Genomic DNA, 13349 nt, shown 5'->3' with positions numbered 1-13349 from the left:
CCCGGTCCCTGCATTTATGACCGCAGCAGCATCCCCATAGTCACATGATCAAAATTTGGATGCGTGGCAACTGGCATATATTTACAACAATTGTAGCATCCCAGGGTCATTAGATTGCTATTTGCAACCTTCCCAGCCAGCTTCTGACAAGTCACTAGGGGAACCCAGATTCACATAATGAATATGTGATTCACTGAACAACTGCAGTGATTTGCTTAACAACCATGGCAATAAAGGTTGTAAAATTGGGTACAACTCATTTAACAACTGCCTTGCTTACCAATTGAAATCCTGCTCCCAATTGTGGTTGTAAGTCAAGAACTATCTGTACTGCAAGTGAAGATAACAGATAACAGATAATCAGAGTTGGAAGGGACCTTGTAGGTCATCTAGTCCAAACCCCCCGCCCAAGTGGGAGACCCTACACCATTTCTGACAAATGGCAGTCCAATCTCTTCTTGAAAATGATGCTCTCACAACTTCCAAGGACAAGCTGTTCCATTGGTTGATTGTTCTCACTGTCAGAAAGTTTTTCATTATTTCCAGGTTAAATCTCTCCTTGTTCAGTTTCCATCCATTATTCCTTGTCTGACCTACAAGCGCTTTAGAAAATAGCTTGACCCCTTCCTCTCTGTGGCAGCCCCTCAAATATTGGAAGACTGCTGTCATGTCTCCCCTGGTCCTTCTCTTTACTAGATTAGCCAAGCCCAGTTCCTGCAACCGTTCTTCATATGCCTTAGTCTCCAGTCCCCTAATCATCCTGGTTGCTCTTCTCTGTACTTTTTCTAGAGTCTCAACATTTTTTTTGTAATGTGGTGAACAAAACTGGATGCAGTACTCTAGGTGTGGTCTTACTAAGGCTTTATAGATGCAGTAAACAGTCCTGAATTTTGGATTGTTCTTGATTTGCCTGCCCGAGGACTGGTCACAAAGGAAGCAATGGCATTCCTTGTCAGGAAAATGGCCTAGAGACGGGAACCCTGCAATGTTTGGGTTGAGATAGCAGCAATAGCAATGCTAACCATCCTCTTTCTCACTGCAAGGTTGCTATGCTGCTTCTGAGTTTAAACAGTAACTGGGGATTTTACTGAGCTGACCCATCAAAAATATAATATACCAACCCAGATATGATAGCTAGAATGTGCTTGGAGAATGTTTAACTGAACTCTTGTTGGCATGATGGATAATTATGACACATACTGTAGATTTCTTTATCCCATGCAAAAGGAAGAAGAAGGGAATGAGTCAGTCTAGAATTTGTTCAGGAAGGAGATCAGCTTCCAGCTGGAGTCTCCCTGAGACAGTCTTCTTTCTAGCAAGGACCAGGTATTCCACGTAGACCATAAGAAGATCTTGTCACAATAGTAAGCAACCTCTTAGAATTCATAGTCATATATAGAGTATTAGTAGCATGATGTGAGTGCATGAGTTTATGAATGTGCAGGGATTGTTACTTCATATACTCAGACTGAGATAATGATGTAATAAAAGACAAGACCTTTTCTAGTCTGGCTAGAAAAACATTTCATATAGCAAAAAAGTACCTTGGGTATTCCAAAGGTAGTTGGAAAACACTTTCATAAATGTGTAAATAAATAGCTAACCATAAAAGGTTGCTTTATTAATAGATTAGTATATAGTACTGACAGAGATCAGAATAACTTTTACAAAATACTTGCAGGCTGTTGAATTAATCTGAATGCATCATAAACAAGATGGTCAGAAGTCAGGGAGTAAAGAGGGAGACACTATGGTGGATCTTCTAGCTCTATTTTTGCCAGTTGAATCCTTAGAGAATTGAGAAATCTTCCAGTCACATAAATTGGCTTTCATCAAATTGTGCTGATCTCACTCCAGTGAATCATCTCTGTTCCTCTCTAAATTTGGTATAGAATAAAATATCTGCTGCATTACAGCAGTGCATATTTGTTCGATTTGTTTATAGATAATCAGGGGTGGGATTCTACCAGTTCGCACCTATTTGCTAGAATAGGTTGTTAACATTCTAAGCAGTTCGGAGAACCGGTTGTTAGAAGAAATTACTGGCCTAATTCTGTAAGGAAGGCAGGAAGGAACATTCTGGTGTTGCTTACAGAAACTGCCTCTCCATTAACCCTTATTACATTCTTGGCAGGACTAAACTTCCTGTCTCAGGAACTTCTCTGGAGTTTCCCCCCCTCCTCCTTTGCTGGTACTTTGCTTGTGTGGAGTGACCATTCAAAGTTACAATGGCACTGAAAAAAGTGACTGATGACCATTTTTCACACTTACAACTGTTGCAGCATCCCCACAGTCATGAGAGGCCAGGCGAGGAGATGCGTGCCTCAATGTGAGTGATGTTGAGTTGGCCGCACCCAGCCAGTCACATTACCACCAAGCCACGCCCACCAACTAAGCCACGCCCACAGAACCAGTTGTTAAAAAATTTGAATCCCACCGCTGTAGATAATGTTGAATTTCCAAGATTATTTATATGCCTTGATTTCATATTCAGGGAATAGGAGCATATGAACATTTAAAATACTCTTATCTTGCTTGTTATCTATGCTTTGGTCATGGAAAAGTTTGCTCAATACAATCGTGGTTAACAAAAAGTAATTCTTGTACATACCATATATGGGAGAATTTATTAAACACCATGGCATTTCCATCTGAAGTAACAAATAGAGGCTTACACTGCTAGAGATAACTATACAGATAAGTAGCCTTGTATTAGAGGAAATTTGAGGAAATAAGTGTCGTTTGCCCAGACTTGACACTTTTTTGAGCTGCTTGCTGTCAATTTCCTCTTTGTTTCATCATGAGAAGAGACAATTTGGAAAGCTTCAGATCAAACATATTGGACTTCAGAGCATCAAGGCTCTATCACAGTATTTTTCCAACTTTTGTCCCCTTATTAGTGAGTTCCGATAGGATAATTAGGACTAGACCACCTCGGCCCCTGTCCTTGTCCTCCTTCTGCTTCCCCTGTTTCTATTTTGGATAAATAAAGATATCAAGTTTTGATCTGCAGCCTACTCAAACAGAACAGATTGAAAGTCATAAAAGAAAAATAGAAGGGGGAAACAAGATATACTTTCCCTCTTCCAACTGAGTTTAAAAATTGTTTCATGATTAAGTTAACTTACAAATTGATAAATAACAATAAAATATCAGCAAAGGAATTACAGTGTACAAATAGGGGAAATGACACACCCATAAATATGGGGGCTCAGGGCCTGTTTTAGTTCAAACAAAGCCACTATTAAGACCCAGCCCACTTAAGACTAGAAAAGGTCTTGTCTTTTATTACATCACTGCAAGTTTGACACTCCTGAAATAGAGGATGATGCAACGCACTCTTACACATTCCCAAACACAAAGTCTGTAACCTTGTATATCAGCCCTTTGAGGTAGGTTGGGAAAGAGGCTCCACAAGTTTAACTGGGACTCTGTTGTATTGAGGTTATTGAGGTTGAGCCGCGGTGGCACAATGGTTAGAATGCAGTACTGCAGGCTACTTCTGCTGACTGCCAGTTGTCTGCCATTTGGCAGTTCAAATCTCACCAGGCTCAAGGTTGACTCAGCCTTCCATCCTTCCATCCGAGGTCAGTAAAATGAGGACCCAGATTGTTGGGGACAATATGCTGACATTGTAAACCACTTAAAAAGTGCTGTAAAGCACTGTAGAGCAGTATATAAGTCTAAGTGCTATTGCTATATAGCAACAAAATCTTGGAATCTGTTCTCTCCCTCCACCCCAGTCCATTTGAGATCACCTAGGCTGAGCTTCTTCTGCTTTCTCTTTCTTCATGCTTTCTCCGTCTCTTGGGCAAGTACAGTTTTGTTTTTGTGACAGTTTCTGCCTATTTCTTCCAAAGTCCTCTCTGGGGCTCCCTACATTTAGCCAACCTCCAGCAATATTTTTGAAGTCCTGGGAACTTCCCAGCAATATGCCATCAAAGCCTGATGAAAAATTGAAAGTTTGGAGGCAGCACATTTTTTTTTAAATACTTAACAAATTAATTTCTATCCCCTCTGTGAAAGTTACCATAGTTTTGCAATATATTGCACACACCTAAAAGGAGAGGAGGAGGAGAAAGAGGAGGAGGAGGAGGAGGAGGGAGGAGGAGGAGGAGGAAATTCTTTACCTCCTGCTGTATGTAATGAAGTAGTATACTGAACATAAACATTTATATATCTTTTGTCATAATTTATTCCTATGGCCTCAAAAGTGTTGCTGAAAGGACATCAAGCATGCCTCCTCCATTTTGCAGCTATAGTAGCATATGATTGATGATGAGTCCGTTCTCCCAAGGTAAGGCTTTGGTATTATCACATTGGGATGACTATTTTTAAAATTCCCAAGACTGTTGGCCATTCTGGGAACTATCTGCCCTAGCAGGGTTGAAACAATTAAGGTTTTTGCAGTGCAAGAATTTTTAGGAAGCCAGAGTTCTGCTATTTCAAATTATTTTGAAATAATTATTGATATATTGTTACTTCAGTGGATGCAATTGTAATGTATGGAATTCTTGGACAAAGAGGAAAACAGTATTAGAGTACCTGACTTAAGTCACAGTGCTATATTCATCTAGATCTAGATTTATTATTAAAGTATATCTATTATACTGAGTAAGGACATTCTGTGTGACAGAATTACACTTATTTAATCTATGGGTAGCATTTGACAATAAAAATAAAAAACAAAAATGAGAATAATACAGGATGGAGATGGTGAATGTATAAATAAAATTCTACCAAGATTTTTTTTTTCCAGAATTGCTGGCATCAGCTTACATACAAATCATTTTCTGTAGACAAATTGATGAGGTTATACCCCAGGAGAGACACTTGCAGGAAAAATCCATATAGTACTAAAGAATAAACAGCTATGAACAATAAAATTGTTCTCCTTCCTCCCCCTGCTGCATATAATTGACAATAATAATGATGCTTCCTGCAAATATAGGAAGATTCATTCACAAAGAACCACGGCTTCAATTATACTCAATGTTCTTATTTGCCTTATTTATTATCAGTTAAGTCACTTTATTTTCACAGTTTAAAAAAATCAAATATTAGTTCTGCCATTTAACTTAATAGAGGATCTAGAAGATGGTATTCTCTTATCCGGAAAGCATACAATGCCCTTTTAGCAAATCCATAACTTTTATCCTGATTTGTTGGCTGAACAATTAGATTTTTAGGGAAATGTCATGATGATAGAACAGTTTATCCGTAACTGAATGGGAAAATGCCTGGATATTCTAGATATGCCACCATAAGTTCCATGAAGAAAGATAAGATAGAAGTATAATACTTGTTCAAATATAGTTATTTTTAACACCAGTAATCTACAGTGACAAAATAAATGCCCTTAGATTCATTTACAGACATTTGTAAGCATTTGCCCATGAACTCTGGTTTTATTTATAGATGACATGCAGATCCATGCTTATACTTAATTCCTAAGCTGTTCAGTTGGTATCTTGAACATCTTGTTTTTTAATATATATTTTTTATTTTTCGTTGTATATTGCCTTTATTGTTTTTAAAAATGACTACAAAATCTACAAAAATATCCAACACAACTTTTCATCCTATTTTCCCCACAACAACAACAACCCTATGAGGTGGGTTTGGCTGAGAAAGAACGACTGGACTAGTGTCAGCCAACCGGCTTTGGTGGCTAAGGTGAGACTTGAACTCAAAGCCTTCCACTTTGTGGCCTGGTGTCTTAACTGCAAATGTGCTATGTGCAAAAGAGGCATTCATTGGTGGACTGTGGATTAAGACATGCAAAAGTGTTCATATCTATGGGTGCCATGCTAAATATTACAGGAAACTAGGCCAGCTGTGGTATGCTGATTATCTTCCATGTTGCTCTTTTTTTTTTTAGAGAGAACAATTGAAACATTCTGGAAAAATACTTTAAACCCACATGGGATAGAGCCATTACACATTGACTGGGCAAGTCTAAAGTTCTCTTCCTCCCTACAGAGAAATGAAAAAAGACAGGAATGTTTTCCAGCTTAAGCAATCTTATTTTGTGGATAGTTCTGTCTCCTATCTTTACATCCAGGGTCCAGAAAGGGAAATTAAATTCAGCTTATGCCCATTTCCCCTCCAGGTTCAGATGACATCAAGAGTTATGGCCTGAGCTAAGAAAACACATGGCAAACTATGGGTAAAAATTATGGTTCAGGCTCTCCTTTTCATTGAAATTTAAAGCACAATGCATTTTCATATAGAACTATGATATAATCGGTTATTTATTTACCGAGAAGTAATAAAATAGTGCTTTAAATTTTTAAAAAACTTTTCTTTCTAGGAATAACAGATTTTGAGAAAATATAAGCAATTATTGATAGCAGAGCTGAATTATTATGCAGTGTATAAAGCTGGATGTTTAACTATAGAATACTTTACAGCAGTTGAATGATATATACCAAGTGAAGAGGCATGGCATGTTTATCACCTAAGTTTGTGGGAATAAATCCTAAAAGGAATGTTTCAGAAAGTCAAAATATAATTTTGAAGGCATGCAGTACTCTGAAAAAGTCACTTATGCATCCATTTCTCCAACTTGACACACACAGATGCAGAGTCTGCAGCAAAACATGCTTAAACCAATACTATTAAATGATACTAAATGCCTAATTAGATGCTTCTTCAAGTTGGAAGGAAGGAAGAAATTGTGGTGCCATAGATGAAACAATTGTTAGGTAGTCATAGTTCTTCAGTTTAGAAAATAAGTTTTAACTTTTCACTTGGTTGTTTTCAGACATGCTTGTAAGTATTTCAGAGGCTCATCATGTGTGTTGTGGTGAAGTACATAACCCTATTATTTTACCTCATAAGAAGCTTCCAAGAAGATCATAAGCACTGCATGAAAACAGTAAACGTGTTCTGATTTTTCTTCCCTGCAACTGTTACATAGTGGCAACTGCCAATAAATATGGGATTCTACTGTGTGCTTTTTTCCCCCCATCAGCCCCCTTTCTGTGCTCTTAACCAAATAAAGCTACAAGGATTATTACACAGAAATGGAAGTAGGTTCATTGTTGCAGGAGAAAACCTGTGGGCTAAAAGTACAAGGAAGGAAGTTCAAGCTAGCCATCAGGAAGATCTTCCTAACTAGAAGCTGTCAGCCAGTAGAATATGCTGCCACCTGAACTATTGAATTCTCCTTCAAATAGAAGTGGGATGGTTGCTGCATGGATCCTGACTGAGCCTTGGATTTAATAGATAACAGAATAACAGAGTTGGAAGGAACCTTGGAGGACTTCTAGTCCAACCCCCTCCTCATACTATTTCAGACAAGTGGCTGTCCAATCTCTTCCTATAATAATGGAGCTCCCACAATGTTTGGAGACAAGCTGTTCAACTGATTAATTACTTCACTGTCAGGAAATTGCTCCTTATTTCTAGATTGGATCTCTCCTTGACAAGTTTCCATCCATTACTCCTTGCCTACCTGCAGGTGCTTTGGATAATAGGTTGACCCCTTCTTTGTGACAGCACCTCAGATATTGAAAGACTGATACCATATCACGCCAGTCTTCGTTTGACTAGACATACCCAGTTCTTTTAATGGTTCATCAAGTTTTAGCCTCCGGCTCCCAAATCATCTTTGATGCTCTTCTCTGCGTTCTTTCTAAAGTCTTTTTTAGAGGGTCTGGTGACCTTCCAAGTCTATGATTCTGCAAATGCGTTGCCTCCTCTTCATAACAGGCAACAGTATTTACCACCTTTCATTTTTCCTGTAAATTACATAAGAGTGTAGGCATTCTGCAGGGCAAAATTGCAACTTTTTTTGTTTCTCCAAATGACCACTGTGGAGGGGAACAGGAAGGAAGCAGGAGGAAAACTCTGTTAAAATGTAACCATCAAAGCATGTACTGAATGTAGGAATTTTGTAAGCTAAGATCCCAGGAGTTGCACTTGCTCCAGTCCTAGCAGCACCACTGCCCATTACAGTTATGGGGGATAATGAAAGGGCTTTGTGTTGTCAAGTAGGAGCCTAAACACAGATACCGAGGAAGGAGGAGGGCAAAGCTGAGGAGAAATACCAGGAATCAGAGTCTTGAATCAAATCAGTGGTTCCCAAACTTTTTCAGTCCACCGCCCCCTTGGTGCTACAAACTCACCCTCAATGCTCCCCACCCAGGGGTGGGATTCAAATTTCTGTGGGTGTGGCCTAATTTGAGGGTGTGGCTTGCTGGTCACATGACTGGGTGGACATGGATTGCTGGTCACGTGACTGGTGGCATGGCTTGCTGGTCACATGACTGGGTGGGCGTGGTTTGGTGACTGGCAAACCCAAAAAGTGGTCCTCACTTAATGGCCGGTTGCTTAGCAAGTATTCTAATTTATGACTGGCCTCCCCCGAACTACTTGACCTGTTTTTGGAGTTTTGACAGCCATGCACACACATATACACATACTCCCTAACAACCCTGCTGGAGCAGGTCATTGGACTAGAATCAGCAAAGCATCTCTGATTAGATTCTAGTAGTGAATAAAATCTAATCAGAGATGCTTTGCCGATTCTTGTTGATTTGTTTTATTTGTATTTCTTTATTTTATGTTGCTGAATTGCATTGACATGTGTGTCCCTTCTTGTGCACAACCCAGAAGCTTTTGTGATTCTTTGCAGCAAAAATTACCAACCTCTGGCTTTGCTCTACTTTTCAAACATGCTGGCACTGCTGCATTCTAGGCCCCGCAGGTCTACCCCATTGAGCCCACTGCACTGGAGGGACCTACCCAAGCCAATCCGAGCGGAGCGGTGCACCAAATCAATGGGGTGAGCCTGGGAAAGGGAAAGAGAGAGAGAGAAAAGAGAGAAAGAGAGAAGGAAGAAAAGAAAGAGAAAAGGGAAAGAAAGAAAAAGGGACAAAGAAAGGAGGGGAGGGAGGGAGGGAGGGAGGGAGGGGGAGACAGAGAGAGAGAGAGACCTGATGCATCAGATTGAAATGAGGCCTAGTTTAGAGGCCCTTTTCCACCTTGAAACACCTTTGCCAGCATCTTTGCCAGCATATTGAAACATCTTTGGCTTCTATTAATTAAAGGTTTTGTGGATGAAACATGGCCAAGACTATCAGGAAGCTCTCACATTTTGTTGAGGCTTTAAACAGGATCCATTGGACCAGACCTTCACCCTAAAATATTACTTTTCCCCAATGTATTACAGTGCCAGTTCTGAAGAAGGCAAAACCAAAATGTATTGGTAAATTACAAGGAGAACACACACAGACTCCCTTCTAACCCTGCTGGAGCAGGTGATTGGACTAGAATAGATATCTCATTATCTTTCTCCTCCCTCCCTCCCTCCTTCTTTATTTCTTTTTCTTTCTGTTCCTTCCTTCCATCCCCCCCCTCTTTCTTTGTCCCTTTTTCTTTATTTCTTTTTCTTTCTGTCCCTGCCTTCCATCCCCCCTCTTTCTTTGTCCCTTTTTCTTTCTTTCCCTTTTCTTTTTCTCTTCTTCCTTCTCTCTTTATCTCTCTCTCTCTCTCTTCCTCTCTCTTTCCCTCTCTCAGGCTCACCCCATTGACTTTGTGCACTGCTCCATTCGGACTTGCTTGGGCAGGTGCCTCCGATGCAAGGGGCTCAATGGGGTGGACCTGCAGAGCCTCGCCCCAAATGTGGCGGTGGAGGATGTTGAAAGGAGGCAAGCCGCTGTTTGAGCAGCTGCGTTCAGGGCAAAGCCCCGCAGGATCACCCCATTGAGCTTCTTGCACCAGAGCATGCAAGTCAATGGGGTGATCCTGCGGGGCCTCGCCTCAAACGCGGCAGTGGGGGGATTTTTTTTCTCACCCCAGAATTGTGCCCTGCCTCTCACCTCCAGCACCCCCCTGCCGCCTCTTAGCGCCCCCCTGCTGGCCCCCTTGCCTCTCAGTGCACCCCTAAGGCACCCTCTGCCCCCCAGGTGGTGGTACCACCCACTTTGGGAACCACTGAATTAAATAAATATGCCAAACCTAATTAAAAAGGCATTGCTGCACATTTGGCATTCTTCCTATCTTGCAGGGCTCAGGGTTTTTTCTAGAACTGGAGAATATATGCTATTTATGCATCATGATGGTTTGTGGTTCCTGATGCTCATCTGATTCCCCTTTGCAATGGGGAGAAAGTCTGTTAACATGAAAAACAGCCTCTTTTTACAATTGCCAGCTGAAGAGGAATGGAACATACGTTAGTATTGGTTGTAACAATACTAGTATTCTGCCTCCTTTCTTTCCAGATGTTCTAACAATAAAATAAATAAACAATAAAATAAAAAAGAGAAACTATGAAAAAATACATAAGAAAGTTTTCCCTCTTATATGTATATATGGGGGCAGGGAACCAATTCAAAGGTCAAAAACAGCAGTTTGAACAGGGACAGTACAGGTTGTAGACCAATCTGATAGACCAAACTATTGCCTAAATAAATAAATAAAAAGCTGTTTGGCGGTACTGAAAGGACAACGCCAAGGGAGCCAAATGCATTTCTGAAAATATCTCAAAATCATTCACAGCTGTTGAAATGCATCTCTCATCTTCCTACCAGATGTGCTTCAGAAATTGGCACAATAATTATCTTTCTTTTTTAAAAAAATAAAGTTTTTTATTTTTAAACACAAGCATACACATACAAAAACATAAAAACATAAAATCATCTTCCACTTTATATACATACAGCATGTCAGTTGGTTATGTATCTTTTGTGCTATACTTTTGTAGTCATTTACTCACAATTTGTACCAGTCTTCACATTGTCAAACTAACATATGTTTATATATTTATCAGTTATTAATCATCCATGACTAAACTATTTATTCCATCGTTTTATACGAGATGTTCCAAGTTTTATCTTAAAATTTATGTTATACTTTCAACCAGTGGTTATATATATCTATATTATGTTTTATATCGATCTATTAGATTTCTATCACAAAATTATCTAGTCTATTATATTACCATGCCTTTTTATAATAATTGTCTTTCTGGAAGATCTATTTGGACCTGGTTTATCCAAGAGAACTATTTTACTTCCAATGACTTTCCTTCCAGAGAATGGAGCACTGACCTAAAAATTCCTACAATAACATAACTATTATATGATTCATCTAGTCTTCTCAGCTTTGAAGGGTGTAAGGTCACAGGGGGCACTGCCAGTTTTCACACTTGGAAGCAGTTAGAAGATATTCTGTGAATGTCTTCCCTGTTGACAGGTTGAATGCTGAAAAGCTGCAGCAAAATTCAGTGGAATGCCTTGAGCTCTTCCAGGTCTACATACAGCCAAAGTCCCCTCTCCTCCCTTCCTTTCTCTCCTCCAAAGAAGTTATAGAAACAGAATAGTAGTCTGGTGATTTTGAGTACCTTGGTTGCCTCAGAAAATAAGGAGGAATAAAGAATTTCCACAAAGGTGTTTTCACAATGGCCCATGTTTGGCTTTGCTCTTCATCATGGCTCCCAACCCACATTTTTTCAGCCAACTACTAAGGGACTGTTCCCACTCCCACTTTTTTTAACCATTTAGCTTGCAGCAAAGGAAAGAGAAACAATCCTTAGTGCAAGGACACCATGCCCCTCCTGAAATACTACAGCCCAGAGAGAGAAGGGGGAGATAGAGAGGCTTTGTTGAAGCTTCCCCCAATGAGATGCTGCTTCTCCAACGTGTCTAGAGTTCAAGTTAGCAAATGGCAAAATAGGCATTTTTCACTCTGAGATCTTAGGCCAGTGGGCTGAAAGAAAATTGCCTTGACCATGCAAAGTTAATGCCAGAATGGGAATCAGAAGGAGTTCTGGAATTGCTTTAACGTAGCAAATTGTGTAACATTTGTCCATCTCGCTTTGGATTACTTCTCTGGGCTATAATTCAAGGTACGATTTTCTTTAGGAAATTTGATAGAAGGCTTTAACTCTACCCCATTCCAACTTCACAGTCTTACATCACAAATATTAGCTATACATTTCTTCTGTACCAGGGGTGTCAAACTTGCATCGTCATGGCATTGTCACATGACATATTGGGACTTTTTTCCGCTTTGCTAAACCGGGTGGGGACAGGGCCAACATTTGACGCATCCAGCCTGTGGCCCACGAGTTTGACAGCCCTGCTCTATACAGTACCAAATGATCAAATTTAATTGAAGGAGACATGTTATAGCAAATTTAAATGGAATATTCCAAATATTAATCTAGGAATTCAAATTGATTACGTAAATATCCTGCATTTGTCTAGATTGACTTTAATAGGACTGGGTTGTGATTTTGTGATAGTATTAATATGGGCTCAAGAACAAAATCATTTCATAAACCATTTTATCAGAGAAGTCAGTGCATTGTTTATTAAATGTTACACTTATTCTCTTTATTCAAAAGTAGGTACAAGCAGTCTAAATAAGGGCCTTTGTGTGGAAATAAGCTCCAAACCTTATCTCCTTTTTACATGAATGGCCAAAAAATGACTATTTTTAATTTCTTTGATGGGGTAAGTATTCAAGATGTTCTATTCACTACTTCTTTCAGTCCATACACCGAGGCAGCCATAATTCAGAGATTGAGGAAAATTAATTATAATGCCTAACCTTTTTGCCACTAAATAGCTCTCAAACAACTAACAAGATAAAAACAATATAATTAAAACACAGTGAAAATCATAATTAAAAATCAAACAAAACAATCAGCATACTTTTCCACCCAACGCAACTATCACAAACAAAACATGTCTATCTAAACAAAACATTCTGTTGGCTGGCATAATGTATTTGGTGCTAGGCCAGAAACTAGGAGACCCCGACTTCTGGTTCTCTTTAGGTACAAAGCCAACTGAATGACTCTAGGCCAGTCACCCTCTCTCAGCCTAAGAGAAAGACAATGGCATGACACTTCAGGGGGAAAAAAGCAAATAAGTCCAATCAAGACTGACTTGAAAGCACCAAAACAACAATCACCACAATTAAAGGTAATAGTAAAAAGGAGACCAGTGAACTAACTTTAAATGTCAAAAAGTCAGTCACTGAGGCGATCTTGTCTCATTCTCCATTAGATACAACTCGGATGGTGACAGGTTAGAGAAAAGAAACTTTCCCAAAGAGGTGAAGCCCAGGGAGGCATATAAGATTACAGATTATAGATTAACAGAGTTGGAAAGGACCTTGTAGGTCATCTAGTCCAACCCTCACCAAGCAGGTGACCCTACACCATTTCTGACAAATGGCAGTCCAATCTCTTTTTGAATGTGATGAAGTGATGAAGCTCCCATAACTTCCGAAGGCAAACTGTTCCTTTTGTTGATTGTTCTCCCTGTCAGAAAATGTCTCCTTATTTCTAGGTTGAATCTCTCCTTGATCAATTTCCATCCATTATTCCTTGT

The sequence above is a fragment of the Notechis scutatus genome, chromosome 5 (assembly GCF_049901735.1).
Source record: "Notechis scutatus isolate UNSWTSFEM ecotype Mainland chromosome 5, rNotScu1.2, whole genome shotgun sequence".
NCBI lineage: Eukaryota > Metazoa > Chordata > Lepidosauria > Squamata > Elapidae > Notechis > Notechis scutatus.
This window is presented reverse-complemented; position numbering follows the sequence as displayed.